This window comes from Neofelis nebulosa, chromosome 1, assembly GCF_028018385.1.
Source record: "Neofelis nebulosa isolate mNeoNeb1 chromosome 1, mNeoNeb1.pri, whole genome shotgun sequence".
Lineage (NCBI taxonomy): Eukaryota > Metazoa > Chordata > Mammalia > Carnivora > Felidae > Neofelis > Neofelis nebulosa.
The window spans coordinates 88586046-88610461 of record NC_080782.1 but is presented as its reverse complement, the minus strand read 5'-3'; the positions used below and the strand labels follow the sequence as shown (position 1 = coordinate 88610461).

Sequence of the window (24416 nt, the reverse complement as noted above, 5' to 3'; positions counted from 1 at the left end):
GGGCTTCTGGGTGGCGCAGACAGTTAAGTGTCCGACTCTCGGTTTCAGCTCAGGTCATGATCTTATGGTTCGTTGGTTCAAGCCCGGAGTTGGGCTCTGAGCTGGCAGTGCAGTCAGATTCTCTCTCTCTCTCTCTCTCTTCTTCTCTGCCTGCCTCTCCCTCCCTCACTCATCCTCTTTCTCTCTCAAAGTAAATAAACTTAAAAAATAAAAAAATAACAAAAAATAAAATCACTGGCAGTTCTGAAAAACAGCAATGACCAAACAGCATCCCAACGTAATCCAAACCTGGAGGTGGGACCCAGGCATCAGTATTTACAAAAACATCTTCTCGGGGTGCCTGGGTGGCTCAGTCGGTTAGGTGCCCAACTTCGGCTTGGGTCATGATCTCACGGTTTGTGGGTTCGAGCCCCATGTTGGGCTCTGTGCTGACAGCCTGGACCATGGAGCCTGCTTCGGTTTCTGTGTCTTCCTCTCTCTCTGACCCTCCCCCACTCATGCTCTCTCTCTCTCTCTCTCAAAAATAAACATTAAAAACATTAAAAAAAATCTCAAAAGCTCAGAGGATTGAGAACTACTGTTCTAAACTAACTGTACAAGGGACAACCAATATTTTACACCATGACTCTGTCACTTAACTATACCCAAACTATCCCAGTTTTTGAATGGATTCTGTTTGTAAGAAATTATTAGTTGATATTAGTCCTTGGTTGATCAAAAAAAAATTAAAGGCTTTTGAAATGCAATATTAGTTATATCACAATCTTCTTGCGGAAATATTGCTAACAACCTTATGTAATTATCTTTTATAGAATTAGCCAACAGCTATGACTTCCTCCTCAGTGTTTGGGTAATGCAGGCCTTTATAGCGAATACTTGTTTCCTGTATATTTAGAACTCAAATGGATACTAAATATAAATCTGGTGTTTCATGAAGTCTTAAGAGTGTGCTTTACAGTTAGAAGGCTCCAAAGAGGGAATTCAAACAACTGTAGTCAAAATAACATTAGGAAGTAGGCATAACTAGCCTCGGTGGTTTCATTAGTAAGGCAGGAATGAACACTGAGCGTTACCAGTGGCACTTAATATTGCATAAAGCACGCAAACCTCCCCTTATCAGCGGGCACCATAAAGTGACATGAAGGCTATGTATCACTGTAACCAATTAATTCCAAATTACACACCTAATTCCCAAATCTTCAAGTCACATTGCTAATGAAAGCATTTTAAATACAGAAAACACAGGTTATTTTGGTGTTTGTACTGGTTTATACTGTACTCCAAATAAGCATTTGATTCTCTTTAACAGTGAAATAAAGCAGTACCAAATGTAGTCACTAAAATGCACTGGAAATTTGGCAAGGAATCTATGCCTGTAAAACTATGGTAGCTATTCATTTTGAAGTCTAAAGCATATACGTTTGGTAATTCAGAAATGTGAATCTAGTTTGACCTCTGAACAGCCTCTGTGTCCTCACATCTAGTCAAGAGCATGGTAATGCTTTTATGAAAAAAAAAAAATAAGAAGACTGTTTAAAAAAAGTTAGTACCATTTTTCATAGTAAAAATTGTAAAAGTGATCCCTTTACCTTTTTCAAAATGCCTTTTACTGAACACAAAAATATTGTCAAAAACCCAAAGCCGTGCATTACATAAATAAGCTTGGTATAACATTTCTTAGTTTTTGAATATAATGCCAAGTTGTTCTAGCTTGTCAGTATTTATTTTACATCTATCTCTGATTTTGTTTTTTGTTCTCTTTTTTAACTACAAAGAAGAAATTAAAAGATGTGCTTTAATTCACATTCTCCAAAATACCTCTCTGCACTAATTAGCTGGATAACTCCTAAAATCCATTTAAAATCCATTTATAGACTCTGTCATACACCTCACATTCTTAAATTAAAACTATACAAATTACTATGGTTCCTGAAAGTAAAGATTAAAAATTAAAACAGCTTAAAAAGTGAGAAGCAAACTGGAGGTTGATAACGTGAAATTAGATATCCACATTACAATTGAAAACTATTATTGTAACTGGAAAAATAGATTTTCACAAACAGGAATAAGACAATGTTTGTCAAAAGAAGATCTATCAAATGGTTGATAAAGTACATTTTTTTTCTCCTCCAGGTTAACAATACAAAACTATACCACAGACCGATAATTACTTCACTTCTTTTTAAAAACAGTACTAACATGTCATATAAACATAGTTTATGAACATTTCATTCTAGGATTACTGAAACCTTTCCTCCAAGATGCCATGCAAAATTAGCTTTCCATAGTTGAGTCATTTTCTTTTTCTTATCTAACTGCTGAGATCATGTATGTGACATTTTGGCTTAGTAGGTAAAAGAGTGGACTCTGGAGGCTGACTATATGGGGGAAGTTCTAGCTCTGCAATTAACAAAGTGGTAACTTGAGGCAAGCTGCGTAGTTTTTCGGTTTTTTTTGTTTGTTTGTTTTTGCCTTAGTTTCTTCATCTATAAAACGAGGATAGTAACAGCGCCTATCTCATAAATGAGTTAATGTATCTAAAGCCTCAAACCCTTAGCACAGTGCCCAAATATACAATAAACTCTGAAAACATGTTAGCCGTGATCGTTACTCCCTACAAATAGTTGTCATTAATATTACTTTCAAATTAATAATACAGCTTTTTACACGTATCATAAAAGTTATTAGAATTATTAGTGATACCTTTAGTAGTGATGTGGCTAAAAGTGGAATTCCTAAGTCATAGTTTAAAGTATCAATTATATTTATAGAAGATCAGTCTTACTTCCAACCACCAAGCCAGCAGGAATTGAAAACCAACTGGTCAACATATGTTGATGCAGATGGAAAAAGGATACAACTGTCTTTAAATTCCCTAAAGAAAGCAGAGTGGAGAGCCTTCTGGTCACTGCAGTCCAACCTATCATTACCCGTGCAGTGAAACTCTTTGATGGGTTTCTTAGTCTATGAATAATACATATTTTGGGGACAACTTCACAAAAATAATCTGTCTTTGTTCCAAAAAGACCTATGACTAAGCAAATGCAAAGAAAGCATTACCTCCCAACCACAAAGGAGGGTCGCACCCATGTCAGAAATTGAGGCAACTGGTAAAATTAAGAAAAAAAAATTTTGTTGAGATAAATTGGCCCCATAGTTCATGTCCTAGAGAACTAGGGAAATTTCAAGTTTCAAAACCATTTTTTCTCTTAATTTTTAAAAATAAAATTAGGGAAAAAATCAGGTTCTTTTGTTTTTTTTTTGTTTGTTTGTTTTTCTTTTTTAAGATTTTATTTTTAAGTAATCTCTACACCCAAGGTGGGGCTAGAACCCACAACCCTGAGAACAAGAGTCACATGCTCTATTGACTGAGCAGCCAGGCGCCCCAGATTTCTTTATAAGTCATCATTAAGTAAAAGAGCCTACCTTTTTAGAAGATCTGGTATTTTAAAGTATTTCACAAGGCAAACAGTATTTCCAAATAGTCTTTAAGTTCTGTGACTCTCACTAAGAGGAGCAAGTTTTTTTCATTCCTAATGAAATTCAGGATTATATTTACACTTTGAGCGATAAACAGAGGATTTTAAAGATTAGTCCTTCAGGATGAGTAGAATTAAGTTTGCCCGTGGAGTTTTGTTTCAAAAAAATCTTACATACAATCAAATTGTAGCAAAAGAAAAGATTCTGGTCGTTTTCTAATCACTGTTGACTTTTTTCCTAATACCAGTAGATAGTTATCAGCAAGGCCAAGTCTACCATTTTGTAATACGCAAAAGCGGTTCTTCCCTAGCCCCACTGCTGATGGCTCTGGGAAGAGAAGAGGCTCTGACATCCCATGGGAATTGACCAAACATTCTTTTAGTTCACCACCTGTGATTCTTGGGGTCAAGTAGCATTTTTATCCCAAGGGCAAATATTCAGAATTACCAAAACAAAACCATTCAAGTACCTAGACTAGGTAAAAAGTAAAGTTATCTGACACATAAAGTCATGGATAAATTAAAATGTTGGCAGGAACTGCAGAACTGTCCTTTATCGGTCATCTCAAATATGGGTGCCCTGTTCACATTTCAAAAACATTACAAAATCAACTTATGATACATATGTATACATCGCTATATTTGAAATATAATGAACAAAGATTCTTCTTTCTTTAGGTTTATGAAAATTTTCTATAACAATCATTTAATATAACTCTAGAAAGACAATTTATTTAGCAATTAATCAAGAGGATGTGACAAGAGAGCCAATGAGTTCCAAGTAAATTATTTTCTTGCTAAATGTGTAAAGTGTTTGCAAAAAAGTCTCTTAATTTATATTGCTTGAGTTGTCCATGTGACAATGTATCAGTTTCATACTCAGAAGATTTTCTGACAGAAATTATGCCTTAAAATGTATTTCATAAATTTTCTTTATGCAGAAATCTAAGAACTAGTTTTCCTATATAAATACGTATGATTAATGCTTAATTTGTATAAGTGATCATTCATTAATATAGCTTCTGTATTTTGATCTGTAGCTCAAGTGAATTATAACTTTGATTAAAAAATGTTTAATTCTCCTGAACTTTGATTTGCTTTTCATATCAAAAATTATTTAAAAAATCTAAAACTATCATTTAAGTTCATTTTTAAAATATTATTCTGGGAGATATTTAAATATCATGATCTGTATACAAAAAGTAAATATATCCATTATGTACCTGCATGTACATATATATGCAATATGTACTTACTACACATATATACCTAAAATTTCAAATTCTGCTAACTTACTAAGCTCTTTATATCAGGAATGAATGCAGGTTTCCATTGCTCAGAATTTTTTTTATTTGCATAAAAGCAGAGAGATGGCTTTCAATGAAGACAATAAAAAACTGAATTTTTATTTAGAATCATTAATAGGAATAGAGACGCCTTAATAAATAAAAATTAAGTTTGGAAATATTTACCTACCATGCTTTTAGAATGATGTGAACATCTACGAAACAAAAATGTCACATTATATTGAGATACTACAGTTTAATGTGTCTCTGTACAGAATAAGAATTATTTGATAGTTTAACTCCTTTGAATTTAATGATTTCAAAGACTTATGAAAACCAGGATTATCTATCAAGTCAAATAATTGGTATTTATGACCATACCCTAAATAATGTATCACAATATTTTTAAAATAAAGCTTGATTAGAGTAGGGAAGTAGGTTTGCTTTTAGTATAAGGTACGTATGTAATAATTTATGGAATAAATCTGGTAATTGGAAATTTGATTTTTTTGTAAAAATATTTGTTTTATTTTACACATTCCAAAAAAATCTACTCTTTAATTTAAATACAATACATTCAGTTCATCATTAAAGATGTTTCTGAACTTTAGAAATTTTATTTTTAAGAAAAAGTAAATACGTGATCAAAATATGTTTGGAAGAAAGCTTTTAAGGTCTATGAGTATTATAAAAGTTTCTTAGAAATCTCTTAAAGGCTGAGTACAATAAAACTAGGGCAATGCATATATTCTCAGTTACTCTTAAAAAAAACCTGTAAAAGTGACTATAGTGGCATGTTCTGACACATTCTTTTCATAAACCGAACCCTGTTAGTGACAGCAGAACAGATTGTGTGCATCTGCTGGGAATGAGCCAGATGACAGTGGAAAAACGCACATGGATACCTTGGCACAGCAAATAAAAAACGGAGAAAAAAAGACCTGGAAGAGAAAGTGCTCAACTTTAATTGAAACATTCTTTCCAACATGATGAACTTCATCCAACCACCTCTTGTAGCTTGTCAATTTTACATAGAAGAATGTGTTTTGAAAGGGTCTTTTGTATGTTAGAGCTGTTTTGTCCTTTTTTAGCACTAAATATTGACTCAGGTTTTAGATTATTTCTTCAAATTATGGCAAATGTAATAAGCATTAGGGTAGAAAAAGAGGCCAAACCACTCTACCACAGTCTGGTACAAGAATGTTAAACTTCTAAAAACACTTTCAGGTTGAAGTCAAATTTTAAATATCTAGGTTAAGTTTTGAATTATGTGGGAATTACACTGCCAAGTGCTAGAGATGCCACAATTCAAATTTCTGCAAATGTGACTACTGTAAATGCTGCTGATACTCACTAGTGCTATAATATTTTATTTTATGCTGACCAACCACGGTATTGTTTAAACAGTCGGTTCAATGGCACTAGAGGTCCATCCATAAAAACAAATGTGCTTCTATAAATCATATCAGGAAGTTCTCCTGGATGCTCTGATTACAATGAAAATTTATTCTATACAGTATACAATGCACATTTTAAACTGGAGATGAAGTTAATAGATTAGTAGTCTGACTGAAGCAGCTGCAGTCAAAAAAAAAAAATCTGGTGATTAACAGCCATTTTCCAGTAATCATAACCCTGGAAAGGGCTACTAAGCAGGGGGAGGGGGTTGCAGATGGGAATAATTCTCTAAGCCCATGTGCCTTAGAGGGCTCCATCATCTTCATGCAGACTTATTATTATTATTATTATTTTTAAATTAAAGCTTTTAGAGGCATCCTTGATTGCAGTGGTGGGAGCTGTCCATGCTGTTTTACCATAGGGAAGTCCACTCTGTAAGTATTCCTTGCACTGAGCCCTCTTTAGCCCTACATTATAACAGGGCTAGAAAAGAAAGCTGAAATGCAAGGTGCACACTAGAGGGGCATTATTCAAGAGCGTGAAAATAATTCCAAGTGGTTGCAACTCCACAGGCTCCCTAAGTGGGCAGGCCTCATCGACATTACCTGTCATCCAAAATATGAATTTCTTTGAGAAATTAAGTGAATACAAAAGCTAAACAAAAAGGTGGTAGACAGACTCTGAGACCAGAAACATTTCCATTTTCATCCACATCCAACCAAAATCTGTTTACTTGTGTTATCAAAAGGTGTAATCCTCAGGTAAAATTCTGCATTTCTGTACTACTTTATATTTCTTCTCACATGTAGAAAATTACCCAAATTACGAAGAGTTCATTTGTTCATCATCTCAAAGTTGACAAACTGTAATTAAAATAAATGATCCCTTAAATCTGGAACAAAAAAGCATGATAGGAATATCATTTACTTAAAATTTTTTAACTAGTCAGATAAAGAATGCATTTTGTTTTTACAAATAAAGACAATTCATTAATTTATTCAACAAATGTCTACAGAACACCTATCATAGGCAAGAGTCACTGTGAAGGAATAGAAAGATGAGTAAAATGACCTTCATAAATTAATTCTATCTCCACATGCAATCAAAAATGGTTAATAAAAAAATAAAGAATACTAATGTATCCTCCAAAAGTGGATAATACTAATAATGCTAAGAAAAAAAAAGTTTAGAATTCTTGGTAAGAGCATCTTTTCAGTTAAAACCACCTAACAAACACTTCCTCCAAACTGAACTTCTATCAAAACTAAGCCATGATCTATCTGGAATTCAGAACTTTCAATAAGTGACTTAAAACTCACAGATGAATTATTTTGTTTCTTTGGTCCCATTTCTGGTTCTAAAAATAATATGGTATTTATTGAACATAAATATCTGTGATGTGTGAAGGGTTCTGAATTTCTTGGAGAAAAAGTATACTGTTCTTAGCAGTCATTATTAGCATTGACCTAACAAAGCACTGGAATGTGCTTTGCCCTGAAAGTGACCCAATTATAGTGGTATGAAAGTATTCTTGAAAAAAAAAAAAAGTTCAAAATAATGATCCCATTAAGCATTTCTAAGTGCTCATCATTGGGAGGAAAATAAGATGATTAAAATATAGTGTAGTGCTATGATAATTCACTAATTACTGATCACTAACATTGTGCTTTTATATGTAACATCCTGTTTAATTCTTACAACTCTAAGAAGTGGGTGGTATTATTATCCCCATTTTACAGACGCTGCAAATGAGGATTTTTGGTGGTTAAATAACCTGCCTAAAGCCACAAACAAGTAAATGGGAGGCTGGATTTTTAACTCAGTTTGGTTGTTTCTCTTAACCATTACTCTCTATTGCTTAAGGACCCGTTTACCTAAGAGCTCATATGTGTAAAATTAAACAAATGATATGAATATGGTACTTGGGTCTTCAAACTTTTTAGGCTTGAAAATCAAGAGAATCGATATTCTCTTTCTCCTGCGTTCATCCTCACTCTCCCATGCTCTTTGTCTCTCACTCTCTCTGCTCTCCTCCATCTACCCCTCCCTTTACACACACACTCACATCTTAGGGTTTTGGCCCAACACATCACAAATATGAGGAAGGCCATAATTTGGTTCAACTAGTTCGATAACCGTACCACATCCTGAGACTTCAATGCTGTGCGTTTTTGCTGTGGATACACCATCCTTTGGCTCTAAGTCTGTCGGTGGTTCCTTACAAAGATACCATTCTGTGGCCTTCACTGTTTCAAGATCAGTGTCTAGAGCTCTTTCATGACACGGCATTGGGCTTGATGAACCACATCAATCTCTCAAGTGTAAGAAGACATTCTACGATCTCACATGTATAGTCAAATTCAGTTGAAAGTATACTTTATTACAATACCAAATGTTTTGAAGTAAGAAGGGAACTCAGGAGAGGATTCAAAAAAAAAAAAACTGAAGGAAAAAAGGGTGAAGTCAAGAATTCTTTAAGTTTATCAGCTATGAAATGAGAGAAGGAAAAAAAAAATCACATAGAGCTCACACTAACTCAAGAAAGATTGAACAGTCCTAAAGGGGACACTGACCATTCATTTCAACCAAAGGGCTGCAGGAAAATAAACAATGGGACTGAGTACCTTGCCCAGCCCTTTGCAAATATATTAATGTCATAGATTTCTTTTTGGTTTATGTAAGGGGAGAAAAACTCAAATGTGAAAGAAAAGAAAAAGATAGTCAAATTTTTTTTCCTTCACCCATAACCTATACAAGACCCTGAGTAGTCTTTTGATAAATACTAGAAATGATTAAATGGACACACTTAAAAAAAATAGCCAGGTTGTTAGTCTTCACTTAGACTATCTTGATGGAATTAGGACTGGATTTATAACTTTTTAACATTTTAGTTGTTACAGAAGAAGGGTGAAAAGACCTACTTTCTGAACCATCGAACCTTTACTTAAAGGCCACCCAAAACTTAATGAGGCTCTTCAAATGTGAATAGAAATCAGATATCTTAACAAAGTACTTGGTAATTTATTGGTTGGCAGTTTAAAATTTTAAAAATTTTTGATCAGAAAATTACCTCCAAGAGATTCATGTTTTAATCAGGCATAGTTTTATTATTTAAAGAGCAAAATAATTCATTTTCTATTTAAAAAATTTTATTCAGTACACATATTAAACAACTGAAACTTTACCATGTGTCTAACAATATTTATCAAGTGGTGATGATTCAAATTAACCTATGGTCCGGGATAATTCTAAGGAGATAAAGAAGTCTCATACCATGTCCTAAATTGGACTGAAAGTGGATTTTTAAATAGAATGCCTAATTCTGTAAGAAATAAATGTCAGAAAATTACTGACTCCTATGTATATTACTATATGCAAAAAAAAGTTTAACATCTTTTCCCCTTGCCAAGGGGCCTTGAAAGTGTGCCAGGTACAGGACCTTTGCTCATAACACCTTTGGCAAGAATAGGTCATTGTCATCATGCTCTTATGAGCTACTTTTTACATTTTAAGATAATTTTTTGCTACTTTTTAAGGAAACACTTGCAGCTACAGAAAAATAGTTTCTAGGTATTTAAAGATAATTAAAATGATCTCTTATCTATTTTACTTTAAAGAGAAATAAAATTAAACTACATTTAACTGTTGGTCTGACTTGGTAAATGTTATATAGTCAATTAATAATTCGTTAAGTGGCTTAATGACCAAACTAACATTTATGCACTATTTGTATACTGTTAAATTAATAATTTAGTTTAAAAATAAAGTTGGAAAAATTTTTTCTTACATGGTTACATTTTCTGCTGAAGACTCCCACTTAATACATTTCTACAAGAGGAGGCTAGTTTTAGGGATGTGTTCTGGCAATAATTTGTCTACTTTACACAAATGAGAATTAGGCTACTAACTGAAAGGAGACATGGCTGTTAGAAATGATTTTTTAATAAGATTTTTTTAAATCACATTGGTATTGGTTGAAAACGTAGCCAGGATTAAAGACTGGTTTTAACGACTGTTTATTTTTACAAGGAGAAGTATGAGTTTTCAGACTGAAGTTTCAAATGCAGAGAATATTCAGGCAGATATTTGGGGGTTGATTTATGTTGTATGGTAATAAGCACATTACTTACACTGTACTTTTCAAATGAAGGACATAAACCAAATCTGAAAACTAAAGCCCGTATTTTCTCTCTTTGTACTTTGTATTTTGACCTAGTAATCATTAAAAGCGTGAGTGTTTATCAATAAAAATTACTGTAGTGCCATGTATTGTGGCAGAACATTGCTATTTCCCGAGATAAGTACAAAAAAACCACTCAACATTAATTTGCATCACAAAATGACCTAACATATCTGGAATATAATGCACAGGCCTTACTGAAAAGAAACCATTATATTTTTCTCTCCAAAACAAAAAAATACAGATATCTGACTGGGCCTGCATGTGCTGCAAGAGGGGATTGGAGAAGAGGTCTCATTTTCTATCTTACACCTATTGTTTTGTGCATTCTAAACTGTTATATGGGAAGAAAAAGGAAACATACTGAATCCACTTTGCAGTTAATGTCTTAGTGATTTAAGAGGCAGAATTTTCAAGTTAAAGAGGGGAAACATTATGCTTTTCCTTTCCCAAAGCGATTGCCCAGGAAGAAGGCCCTCTGCTCCTTAGCCTACGCAAGGGGAAAAAAGGACATTACTTCGGGCTGAAATCACTCCGAGACAGAAGAGGGGAAGTTTATGATGTGGCACTGTGCACTGTATCTGGTCTGTAGCCAGGAAGTTTTCATTTTGTATCTCTGCTGCCAGTACCTGCCTGCATATTCAGAAATAAAAATACACCAGGGCTCTGCCTCAGAAACTGGGGATGTTACAAAGAATTAAAAGAGTTTATTTTTCTTTCCTTATCCTGAGTGTAATTACTGTTTTTAAAAAGAAAGAGCTGAAACTATAGTAACTGGAGGTTTTTTTTTTTTTCCTTTTTAAACTCCTCAAACTACCTTCCCACAAAGCCATTTAAGTTAAATGGTACATTTACAGACTCACCTACATGAAGGATATAACCTAAAACATCTGCTTAGACATACATTCTGTTCACATATAAAGAATGTGGCAAAATACTTGAAAAATATAGGGCCATTATTTTCTTAAAATTTGTGTTCTTCTCCCTGTGTGTGTGTGTGTGTGTGTGTATGTGTGTGTGTGTGTGTGTGTGTGTGTGTGTGAGTGTGTGTTCATTCATTAAAGAGATTTTTTACTGCAATTAGGTAGTCGGTCCTATAAAGGCTTCCTTGTGTGACCATGATTTCTAAAAATAAAATGCTCTGGTGAATATTTCTGCTAAATAATCACATCTTCAAAATTACTTTAAAGAAATCCCAATGCTTCATGTTACATTAAGAAATAATACCAGCCTTCCATAATAAACCTTGGTTGCACACCTTATGCATGGTCAACAATTAATTAGGAGGCTAAAAAGTCATGTTTACTCCATTAAAGAGTAGACTAATTTTCCTGTTTGTTCCTACTTATTTACATTAGTAAGTCGACTTTCTAATTTTGCAGATAAATAAGCATATCTAAGCCCAAGCTGCCTATCTTTGGGGTTCGGAGAAAGATGCATTCTCTTGCTATCATTGTAACTTGCTAAAAGAATCACAGATGTGTGGGAAAAAAAAGAGAGGTAGTTGTTAGCTGTTTTAAAAAAAACACTTCTTAGTGATAGAATGAGACCATATCCATCGCTTTTCAAATCCGGTATGCTAGAGATCCATAGTATCTGAGAACAATTTTTATGAATTCTTCATGTACATCTTATCTATGACAACAAGATACAAGAGGAAAACCAGACTACGCTCAGGATGTTTTTTGGAAAAAGCAGGTTCTCACCAGGGACTGCCTCCGAGATCAGTTTCTACAGCTTCTCTAAAAACAAGTTTAAGGTACTTCATTTAAATCATTACGAGAAGATTTGCACTGTCATTCTACATGAATCGCGACCACTTGCAGGATGAACAACATTGCTCCATTCATTTAAAATTTACCGCATTAAGAATTAATAAAGTTTCTATAACGTCTGCATTATTAAAGAGTAATGATTCCTGCAAAAATCTGCCTGTAATAGGTTTACTGTTTTTATTGCTTGTAATATCACCAATTTTCTTTATAATGTCCTCAAAAGATTCTCTTCATGTGTACTTTGAATTTTGTTTACATTGGCTATATTGTAAAAATAAGTACAGAGATTTAACTTCAGTAATATAATGACAATGTGACATCGTACAAAAAATGCATTATGGTGATGACAAATGAATGTTATTGATATTATCATCTGAAACCAAAACACGAATTTATATAAAGGGTATATAATTTCCATGCTTAATAGTAACATGACTTCTCTTTTTGCAGTTAATGTTAAAATAATATCAAAGAAATAAGAGATATTATCTCTTATTTTTACAATAGTATTCTTTGTTGTAGAATTTTAATTATTTTTCTTACGCAGACAAAAACAACTAACATAAGAACTCTGATGTTAACTACTTGTTCTTGAGAGGGGTAGGTACTTCTAGCTCCCGTTATTTCTTTATGCCTCAATATATCTGTGCAATAGGTACTACTGAATTCTTGTTTTGAGCAAAATTGATTCTAGTGCACTTTACAGAAGTTATTTAATGTTAAAATTACAAAACTTTCATAGCCTTTTTTCAGCATTCAGTGTGAGAAAGGTTTATCAATAAGAACTGCTTTAAAAAAATCTGACAGTTTCTTTGCTCAGTAACTATAGCAAACCATTAGAAATTATTTTCTTTCTCATGCTGTTATTCACTTACACACTGCATTTTTGCTTCAATTCTCCAAGGGAAGAAGTCTGGCTCTTGTGGGAAAAGTCCACCCCTTTCTACATGTTTGCTTCCTTAAACGAAAGGAACACACCCCCTTACATTCTTTGAAATGTGTCCAACATGCACAGAATTGTAATAGCACTGTATTATTGACCAAATTAGAAAATCTTAAATGAGAGTCAAATATTGTTAAAATGCTATGTGTTTTGAATCACAAGAACTAATGACACATACATAGGTAACAGAAATGAACTATGTTCACTCTAGTATCTACACCTGGATGTTCAAAACACTTGTAAGTGTCAGGGGAAGAAATATGCCAATGTTTTTATGCACATGTATGTTGTATGACAACTCAGGAAGAGGCCCATAAATGTTAGAGGTTTTTGAGTGCATCCTTTGAATTTTAGACCCATTTGGGGAATGCCCCCTCCCTTTCATAAATATTTTAAAGAAAAAATATTCAGAAACTAATGTATTCATCTTAGTGAGTACAATCAGAAAGCTGGTTGAAATCTCAGGAGTGTAAGAGTATCAAAAGTCTATACTCATCATAATGACAGAAAACTCACACCAAAGTTGGTATCCACTAACTTCGACCTCATTAAGACAATCTGCTGATCATGAGAAGTTATGTTCTAACAAGTCTTCCTTCTATTATGTAGAATACTACACTCTCCAGGCACGTTTTTTGGTTATTTTCTAATAAAGTGTTATACTCCGTATTTGTGGAAAATCTGTGCATTTATCTTTACTTTTATTTTTTCTAAACGCTCTTTTTCTTTATTCCATTGCACATAGAAATTTGCAAGTATAAAGACACAAGTAGGCAAAATTTTATATCTTTTCAAGTATTTCATGTTTAAATAAAATGGTCAGTCCCTTTGCAATCTGTTCACCAGGCATTCCCCGATAAACTCAGCTATCCAGTTTCCAGGCCTAGAAAATGGAAGCTTTGCTATTCTGCCTATGTTTTTCACTTGGAATAAGAGTGAATATAAACAGTGAATATATAAACTGGAACTGAAGATAATAAACTTATTAAAACTTAGTAAGATATTGTTATGGTAAAAGAAAAGCTGCAAGTGTGTGCCACAAATCCACTCAGATGAAACATCTCATTCAATAGAACTTCCTATCTTATAATAATGCACAGAAAATTAAACACATAAATATTAATTTTATGTATCACAGAAAATGTAGGCAATGAAAATGCAATGTTTACATTTATGGGTGACTCATTAGTGTTTTATTGTGTGAAACACTAGGAGGCATCAGTTGGGTAAAAAAGGACTTCAATTTTTAAAGAAGCAAGAAATTACTGTAGAGTGGATGGTAAGAAGTTGGGGTTTTCAAAATGTTATTATGTAAACCAAAACTTTATTCTCTGAAATAAACTCTCAAAACATCATATTTTGTTGTAAAGAATAATCTGTATATAACATTCATGAAATACATGTAATTTGACCAATAAACACCTATCAAGATATATTTCAAATGTATTGATTCATAACTATGTAATTACACATTTTTATGAGGAATATATTTGGTAACAGAATAACATAGTGGCTATTGACTACTATGCATTTTCTGCTCAGTTATTCAATACCATGAGTGTATGTTTTATTTCTGGCAAATTCTGTTTTGTGCTCTCTACAACGCTTCTGAAAATGTCTACTGCAATTAAGTCTTATGATAACTGCTTCACGTAAGCAGCCACAACTTGATGTCTGTTCATAAAGAAGTGAGGAAACTTAAAATTTAAGCAATGAAGGTATATAAGTGAAGGATGTTTTCTCTTATTTCACCACTGGAAGCCTGTCATTTGAAAACTGAGTTTTCTATTGTTTGAATCGTTGTTCATAATGGTGAAGCAACAGGGTTGTGGTATACTTATCTAGCAATCATTGGAAATTGGAGTGTCTTGCTATTCCTCAACAATCAGCTTTTATCTTTGACCTATCAAAATAACATGTGAACTGCGTAATCCGCCTTTTGTAAGGTGCACAGATTCTGTTGTTGCTCCTGGTTTTGTGAATCGCCTCTGTAATCTGGTTTGATTTCCTAAAGATGACAGATCTCGGTGAACAGTCAGGCTTTACTGAGTGCAGGGCAGTCCACGCGCCCATGAGATTAAGGTACAGTGCTGAGGTCGGGGATCTTAATCACCTATCCTTCCACAGGCAGCACACAGAGTGAACATCAGTGATTAAATATTTTCATTGTGTCCAGGCAATCACTATAGTCATAAAATGAATATGTGCATTTTTATAAATTTTAGATATTAATCTGCCTGGTGTGTTCTCTGAGGATGTGCTTTAGAAACAAGTAGAACTTTAGCAATAATCTCTTTAAAGTCCACTCTGTAACCCCTAATTACACATGAAATTCTCCCATGTTGTCCCTGAAGCCAGGGTTCTCTGTTTAATAACTATTTTTTTTTTGTTATTATGTAGCACAAGTGTTTCTGCACAGATATTTCCCTATTTTTGTCACTTTCTGAGATTTCATAGACTCAAAATATACCGCATGTAGTGTTGGGAAATAAAACCACGAAACATACTATAATAAACAGAAGAAAGTTTTGAAATATAATGTTAACATATGCCAAGGAGTTATTTAGCTCAGCTTTTTATAATATAAATTGAATACAATAGGTCATTTATTACAAAGATATGGTTGTAGTGTTATTCAATTTATTGATTCGGTGTAAGAGTGAGGGCCAGGGAAGAAATACACAGAAATCTGAAAAATATAAAACATGATGCTTTTTCAGGATTCAACTTTGAATCATTAGACAGTCTTTTTCACTATTGGAATAAACCATTTCCACCAAATTTAAAAAATTGAGTTATATATATATATATATATATATATATATATATATATATGAAAAGAGGCAAGGTACAGTAGAGTCCTTGTTATTTAAATTTCATGTATTTAATGTTATGTGTTCCTGGTCTGAAAAGTTAACATTATATGTGATTGCATACTTTTAAAGTATGAACAGCTCACAAAAGGTGGAAAATTGACTTTTTATTATAAGGTATTTATTTCTTATTTAAACAAAAGAAACAAATGAATATTTATTAAAAGTTAGGTCTTTAACATTGTCTTTGATGTGATACACAGCAATCAGAATGTAAATAGCATAATTAATGAGTGAAGGAAAATACTGTCTTTAGTAAGAAGTCTGGAAAATATGTCACATATATGCCAAAGCTTTGTGAACTACAGTAGCAAATAACAATAGATTTTTATAAAGTTTAGTAAAACTTAAAGATAACTGACAACTATTGTCTCCTTAACGTGACTGGGGAACCCATATTTTAAATAGTGAGTTTAAAGTGTGCTTTGATGAAAACTTTCAGAATTGAGTTTGTAGTCTGCTATACAGCCAAATGTACTTTCCTACAAATAGATTGAGATTTTTGATTTAAAGATATTTTTCCTCTTGAGATAGTATATTAGATAGGCATATCTCATTTTACCTGTCAATTTCTGAATCCCCTTGCTTTATAACTACTTCTTTTAACTTAATAATTTTATGCATACACTGGGAGACAACAATATGGTTTATTAATTGCATTATATTTAATTGAAACTGATGGAAAAACAAAAATACTGCTTGTGTCTTATTGGTATATGCTGAACATTTTCAAAGACTAGCCCAAACTGGTATTATTTTAAAAATTAAATACGATGTTTTACTTTCAAATTGGAGAAATGGAGATTTTTAATCTATTTAAAGCTAAACTTAGTATGCAATACAGAGGTTAAGCGGGGTTCACAGGTGGTCACATTTCCATGTCCTTCCAAGTCTCTAGGGATTGGAGTTATTATACCCTACATAAACATCTTTACTCTGCAACCACAATTCCACTGCAAGGTGCCAGTGAAAAAGAGGCTGGTCACTTTTTTTTGACTGGTATAATGAGGTGGCTGGAGTTCCCTTTACAGCACTTAGAAAATATATGCAGTCACTAACCATTTCACAAGACAGTGACTATTAGAGTTAGTATCAGATTCACAATAGTAAAATGCACTTTATGTCAAAGCAATTCTCTACTGAGGACCAGTTAAAGAACTGGCAGAGAGCCTGATTCTACCTATTATACTGTCAGCATTTACATATAAAGGTATTTTATACAAAAGACACACATTCCTACAATGTGAAGAAAAGAGCTTTTTCCAAAACATGGTACCCACTGGACCTAGAATAGTCAGAAATGTTTCAGATGTAAAATTTCCTTTAAGAATTAATAGCCGTATTCTGGTAAGAAGATAACATTAGTATTAAATTTAAATCCTTGCATAGTATTTAATAAGACAATAAACAATGTGTTATGCCTACATATATACTGCCTTTGTGCCAAACTTTATCACTGAGTTTGGTAACTTTCATCCATAGTCCAGACAGAAGGCAATTAAAGTGACTTAACCTTGTTTCTTTTTTAAATAGCTATGCATTTGGCTTGACCTAAACAGCAATGCATATACTTGAAACCCCAATACAAATTATGAAATGTATAGACTACCATGGCCAGGGTATTACTTTTTGTCCACACCAACTGAGAAGCCCTCTATTAAGCCAGCACTTTGGTAAGAGAAGGAGATGCACAAAGGTATACTCTGACAGACAGCCATGCTTTAGCTGAAACTAATCCCAAGAATTAGTGGCTCAGAAGCATAACCCAAAGCAAATCAGAGTCTTTGGGGGGACTCACAGGAGCATCTTTCCACAGTAAACTAGCGGCTAAATCTTAAGGTATGTACTTCAAGGTCACAGAACATTCTGTGAAATATTAAAATCCACCAGGCTCCACACGCTCCACCATATCAAACATGCTAATGACGTGAACTAACTTCATGAAACTTTAAACACACTGGTGTGACAAGAACGAGTCAGGAGTGATTTCAATAACTGATGGCAAACGGATAAGACTATCTAAAAAGTTACTTTTAGCAACAGACAAGGAAATCACATAATCTAAAAAAGAGAATGCACAACAAGCCTCAACTTCAGCCTTCAAAGAGGAAAAGACTCAGTGCCGTGGAATATACTGATGCAGATTTGAGAGACAATACCCAGGCTATTTCTATTTCCTCGAGAAATGTCAGGGGTACTTACATGAAGGAAGCCCCGATCAGATTAGTCCTTGGGATATTTTCCTTTCTTAAGAGAGAGAGAGAGAGAAAAAAAAAAAATAACAATAATCTTTACTTCGTCCAGCCTTGAAGTGTTTCTCCACCTGATTCAAACATGCAGCCACGGCGACCCACACAGAACCTTCAAAGTCAATCCAATAGCAGCCTGAAGATGTCTGGGTGTACGCGTGTGCTCAAGTGTCTGTGACTGCGAGCAGAGCGAGCAGAGAGCTGGAGACGAAGTGTGTGCGCGCGCGGGGGGAGCGCGCGCGGGGGAGGCGCGCGCGGGGTCGCGCATTCGCGCGTTCCGAGGCCGCTCGGAAGAGGAGGAGGAGGAGAAGGAGGTGGAGGAAGAGGAGGAGGAAAAGAAGGAGGAAGAGGAGGAGGAGGAGGAAGAGGAGGAGGAGGAGAAAGTAGCTCTCAGCAGCCGGCCGGATTAAAAGTAACCAGACTCGTCCAGAAAACTGCGTCCAGGAAGGAAGTGACAGAAGACGAATGGGAAAAGGAGAGCCGCTCGCAGCCTTTGAAACATCGCGTAAAAAAGGCGGGGGGGGGGGGGGCGCAGAGGGGAGTGGTGGAAGGATATTGGGAGGGGAGACGGGGGTGGCAGGGAAAACGGAGCAGACGGGCTTGGGGTTCTAAGCAGCACGTCCTAAGAAGTGCTTCTTGCTTCTTTTTTCCCCTTTATTTTGTCCTTGCCCTTGCCTTTGCCTCGCGCTGCCTTTTCCTCTCCGTCTCTCTCTCCCTCACAATCCCAAACCGTTGACTCTCTCCTCGCGAGCTAGAGAAATCATCAGTTTCACTCTCTCAAAAGGGGGGCGGGACTAGACCTCGGAGCATTTTAATAAAACAAACATACAGCAGTTCCCTCCTCACCCCTCCAGTCTCAACTAGATTGATAAATTACTCCACTACACTACTTTAATTATGTATATGGTATGCAGAATAAATCACTGAACATCAGTACCTCAATCAAGCACTTTTAAATGATAATTGCATCTTGGTGAATCAATCTTTCCATTCCTGACATTTTGCTAATTTTAGTTTTACGGTGGGGTAATGGCACATGCCATACGCAAACCTAATGACAATTCTTTATTGCACGAAATGAAGACAACATCGCGAGCGGCGGCTCCCCGCTCTCCCCACGCTGCCGCTGAGAACGCTCGGAGAACCATCTCCGGCTGCCGCGCGCTCGCTCCCCGGGGACTCTGCGAGCCAGCCAGCAGGAAAGTCCTTCTAAAGTCGGAATCTTTCCTCTGACCAATAGGAGCGCGACCCTAATAGTTGCTCTCGTGACTTTTCCCCGGTTTGGAGACGTGTTAACCACTTCTTTCTTCCACCGGTCCGAGCGCTCCTCTGTTACTCACGCGTAGAAGCCACCGTCCAGGATGTCTGCAGCACTCGATTCCAGCGCGCTTTTCCTGCACGCCCAGAATAGGCGGTTTTCGGCCCTGAAAGGCTGGAGGGCTAAAAAGCGTGCCGAAATACTTCTCATGTGTTAGTAATGTACCAAATAATAAAATAATTACCAGTATTTGAAATCTCGACTTCATCGCGGGGCCATGAACTTTCTAATCAGTTTGGAAATATTTACCGAGGCGGCGGCTTCCTCGGAGATTTCCCCCCTCCCAACGCCTACTTCTATCTCTTCCACACCTTACTGGATTTTATCCAGAGCATTAGCATGTAAACCAAACCAACTTCCCAAATGCATTAGGCTTCCCTATCCCGATAGCTGATGACTTCACTTATCCTGAAGAGTTTCAGCTGCACAGGAAGCAGAAATAGAGACTGATAAGGAAGATACTTATGTTAAGGTTGAAGCACAGTAAACACTTGACCTTACCAAAAAAAAAAAAAAAAAAAAAAGACAAAAAGGAAAAAAAAAGGTTAATATTCAAGATTTAGGAAAGGCTACTAGGCGTTGGGCACTTCCCTTCTAGCCAATTACACCACACCCCAAAAAATCAAAATACACCAACTAGTACACAAACCATGAAAATACAAGATTGTATGCCAGTAGAACTATATAGATCATATAAAATGTTTAAACCAAATTAAAAATTTTTAATGTGAAAGGAAGAAAAGAAATTGGGGAAATAACACAACATACAGAGGTAGACAATAGGAGTATACTGTAACTAATTAAAGATAATTCCTCACTTTAAAAAATTCCTTTTAGCACTATGTGTTTAACCCAATGACTAGTTGCATTTCCTGTTAAGTTCTGCACTATGCCTCTAGACTATTTTAATGCATGAGGACAGTGTGATTCAAAAAGCCTCCTGCTTCATTGTAGGGGCTATTTGATGTGAGTAGCTTTTCTCAGAAGAGCAGGCTCAACACTCAGGTGTCTGCCCCAAGGCTTCACTTGAAAGGAGAAGGCTGATTTTACAGGCAAGTACAACCAGATCTGAACAATCTTCAGGCTTCTGGCTCATCAGCATTGTGACTATCAGCACAGCTAAGATGGGTCTCTTGCTTTTATTATAGGAAAGCATGGCATACTGTTACAAAGCAAAAGCCATCTGAAATAGTATTATATCTTGCAGATTAGTATCTACAGTATATTTATTTGCCTGTTTGTTTTTCATACTACTATCATGAATTCATTTTAATAATATGGCAGAGATAATCTATATCAGGTTTTCATTTAAGGTACAATTTCTAAAAAAAGAATCCCAAAATTTAAAGGGCATAGTCATTTTGAATAATAAGATATGTCTCTATATGGTGGTAAAAATGAAATTAATTTAATTTTTTCCAGATTCACAAATGCGTTGACAAAGCAAAACATTTGTAGGAACATCTAAGTGTATTTTCATAAGGCCTGAAATTAATGCAATGAATTGCACCAGCCTATTTTACATGAGCAAATGGACATAGGTGATACATGACTTTCAACCATACTATTTTTGATGGATTATAGATTATTTGTATTTACCACAGTGCCCTTCAGATTTTGATGGTTTTCCTTCAAAAAGAAACTATTTTACCTTTTAACATCCTAAGAAATTATTTAATAATAAACATTATAATAAACCCATCATTATCAATGATAGTACAAGCATTGAAAAATACGTATAACCCCTCACTGTGGATAATTTGGAAATAATTTGGATCTGGAATGTATCACAGTTGGCCTTTTAAAATATAAGATATTCCCCTCAGCAGATTTAGCTTCTTAATTATGTGTGACCTAAGTTAATATTAGCATTAGTTTCCTTCCCATGAGCCTTTATAGTTGAAGCAGAACAAAAGAGGTTGTGCAGAAATATACAATAGAAAGTCACAGAGATTTAAAATTATTCATTGGTAATCCATAAAGTGGTTAATCCAAAATGTGCTTTGTATTCTTCTTTAATACTCTGCGGGGTTTTTGTTTGTTTTTTGTTTGTTTTTTACTAAAATCACCCTGATCTTTGCCACCTAATGGTACTTGGCTAGTATCGTAGTGTTTTTTTTGGTGTAGGGAGGAGCTTGTGCTAGGTGTTAGGAGGCCTATACTCTCTGGTTCAAGATTTGTGCCTAACTAATGAGTGTGTCCTTTCTGGGCTTCAATTTGCTTATTCATTAAGTGAGTTAAGTGAATTCTTCGATCTATTCCAGTTCTATGATTGGTAAGTAAAAAATTCTTATACCTTGTAAGTCAATTGGATGCTAGTGGCCTATCATGTTAAATAAAAGGTGACAAATAATTTAAGATAAAATGATGTCTGAGATTGATGTACTACTTAAATAAGGTTTTTTCCCTAATCATTGGAAATTTCCTTCATGAAATCACTATTGTGTTTTATTATATATGTAAACATATAGTAACTCGTTCCCCCAAAAAAAGAATTGTTTAGCAATCGATTTCATTAAATGCCACAGAAGTTCCAGAGAGCATAATCCTGAGGTCTTGAATCTGAGGAAAGCTAATTTCTAATTTCTGTTCAAGGTTGTGTACCATCTTACTCCACCCTCCTCTCTTTACTACTTCCCTACATTAAATCAGCAGTCTACCAAAACCCTGTTCACTGGGTATGCCTGCTTTTAAGCTTGGCCCACGCTGGGTGTAGCTCTTGAAGTGAGCTTTAAAAAATTATTTTAAAGTAAGCTGGGGCGGTTGCCACAGCAACCCACCCTAAGATGAAGAGAGGCTATAGATTAATCTACCCCTCAAGATTATTCAACTGTGTAGTATTTGTTCTTCAGCCAGAATGCTTTCAACACAAACATAATTGAACATAGAAGTTCAGAAAAATGTAAAAAGTAGTAAGATACAAATTCCAATAGCATTAAAAATGTTATATCTTTTTATAGCTACAGTACAGATGACACACATAACTTCCCCTGAAATGGATTAATTGTAAAAAAGACTTCCAAAGGTAGGCCCTGAAAGGTGACATGTGAGCTTTAAACAAAATGACATGCTATTGCTTATAATGTAAAGCATACAATGGTCACATGACTCTTCATCACTTTTATAGGTGCCTACATTACAAATACCTAATGGCCAAGAGTCTGGCAATTTTACCTTTACGAATTAACTTGGTGGTAAATGATATAACAAATGTTAAGCACTCACCACATACACATACAGTCATTTGCCTTCCATTCTTTACTTCATCTCTTCATAGAAGTTACTTCACAGTTTGCAACTCTTCTTTGGCACCTTAAAATGTGTAAGTACAACAAGGTACATAATTAAAAAAAATCTTTTTTAAGAGTGTTGATATTAAAGTACATCCAAATAACTGTATTTCTAAAACTTCTAATCTGAAGTAACATTAGTGTTAATTCTGATTTTTAACCACATGAATGTATATTAAACACAAAATTATTAAAACTACCATTAATTGTGAAAATACCTATAGCCTTTAACATAAATAGTGCCAAATATCTAAATTTCAGAAATTCTTTAGGTACAGCTTTAGCCTATGCACAGTATACACCATATGGACTGCTTGTGATTGAGAATCTGCAATATGCAAAGGATTTGTTATTCCAAGCCAAGGTTTAATCATATCCTTTATCTCATATCTAAAGAGCCTATATTTATCTTTATTTTTGTACCTTTAATTTTGTATCTGATTAAGAATTACAAAGGAGAAAGTCAAATCCATCATATCCCAAGCTAACCAAATTTGTCAAGTTGGGATAATGAAGTTGCAGCTGAAGTTGCTGAAAGGGCTTATTGTATATGTCGCCTAAAGGCCAATTTTAAATACTTTGGGAATAGTGGTGTGGATTCAGTCGCCTTTATGAATTCTATTACCAATAATACCTTTTCCTTCCCAGCAGTTTGACTATACTGAGCGCAGACAAATACTCCTGTGTTCTAGTCTCTGCTTGAAACTAGCTTTCTATGACTTAGAGCGCACAAATGAACTTCTCCTTGGCTTCAGAGTGGGTCTACTCCTCCCAACCTTGAGACATATCAGACCACGATGGTCGATATTCATTTACCCATTTGTATTAGTAAGAAGACTTTTCATAGTGAAAACTCATTAAGATTTATAAAGCCTCTATATTTGGGTTGACATCCTTAAGATTTATTTTTATTTTTAAATTCCTTCAGTGAAGGAAAAATGAATTTTGGCTACTTTTATTTTAGGGGTGTTAGCCGAGTTTAGTCTTTTAAGACTCAGGCCCACAGTGAGTTAATTTAAATTTAGTGACTGGTAGTATCTGGTGACCTGCCGAATACCCTTTCTCCCAGCTCTGCTTGGTTTTACAGTCTGCTAAGTGGGAATCATAATACACATCTCCCAGGGCCTTTTCATCTTACAGAAATGCAATCTTCATGGAATAATGTCCGAAAGATATGCTAAGGCTTTTAACAATGCCACTACAAATTATGATACATTTCTTCCTTTTCCTAGAACAGTATGCCCAAATAAGGCTAGATCAGTCATTTCCTTGCAAATGTGTGGCAGATTAAAAAGTATCCATATGCATGGTTAAATTTAATGGACTTTACCTTCACTTACAAAATCGTTAAATGTTCATCGGAACATTGATTCTATTCCATCTCTCGAAATATCACAGAAACCTTCAAAGAATGGATTGTCACACTCCCCCCTTTAACTATTTTTTCTAGATACTTCGGTATGTGTGTGTGTGTGTGTGCCCTTTAATTTTTAAAGATTTTTATCCAGGATCGGGGTGGGGGTGGGGGTTAAAAATCTCGTCTTGCGTTTTGGTGCCCCCTTCTTTGTCTGGGAAGCAGAGGGCTGGAATTCAGTTCGGACGGCCCCTTAAAGACCCAGACAGAG

The 24416-nt window shown here is 35.0% G+C and overlaps 1 protein-coding gene and 1 long non-coding RNA gene across 15 annotated transcripts in view; one reads left to right on the top strand and one right to left on the bottom strand.

Moving 5' to 3' along the window:
• Positions 1–24416, bottom strand: part of MEF2C (myocyte enhancer factor 2C) — a 171434-nt gene that overhangs the window by 133073 nt on the left and 13945 nt on the right. For 10 of the 14 annotated variants that reach the window (XM_058727456.1, XM_058727304.1, XM_058727424.1 and 7 more), the window contains exon 1: positions 18137–18545. The gene's annotated coding sequence lies outside the window, so the exon portion shown is untranslated. Of the gene's footprint in view, positions 1–18136; positions 18546–22726; positions 22814–24416 lie in introns of those variants that run through there. The other 4 variants (XM_058727319.1, XM_058727329.1, XM_058727345.1 and 1 more) reach the window with 2 other exon arrangements.
• Positions 18540–19690, top strand: LOC131510380 (uncharacterized). Its single transcript, XR_009261029.1, has 2 exons — positions 18540–18688; positions 19267–19690. It is a non-coding gene; the product is annotated as an uncharacterized LOC131510380 (long non-coding RNA).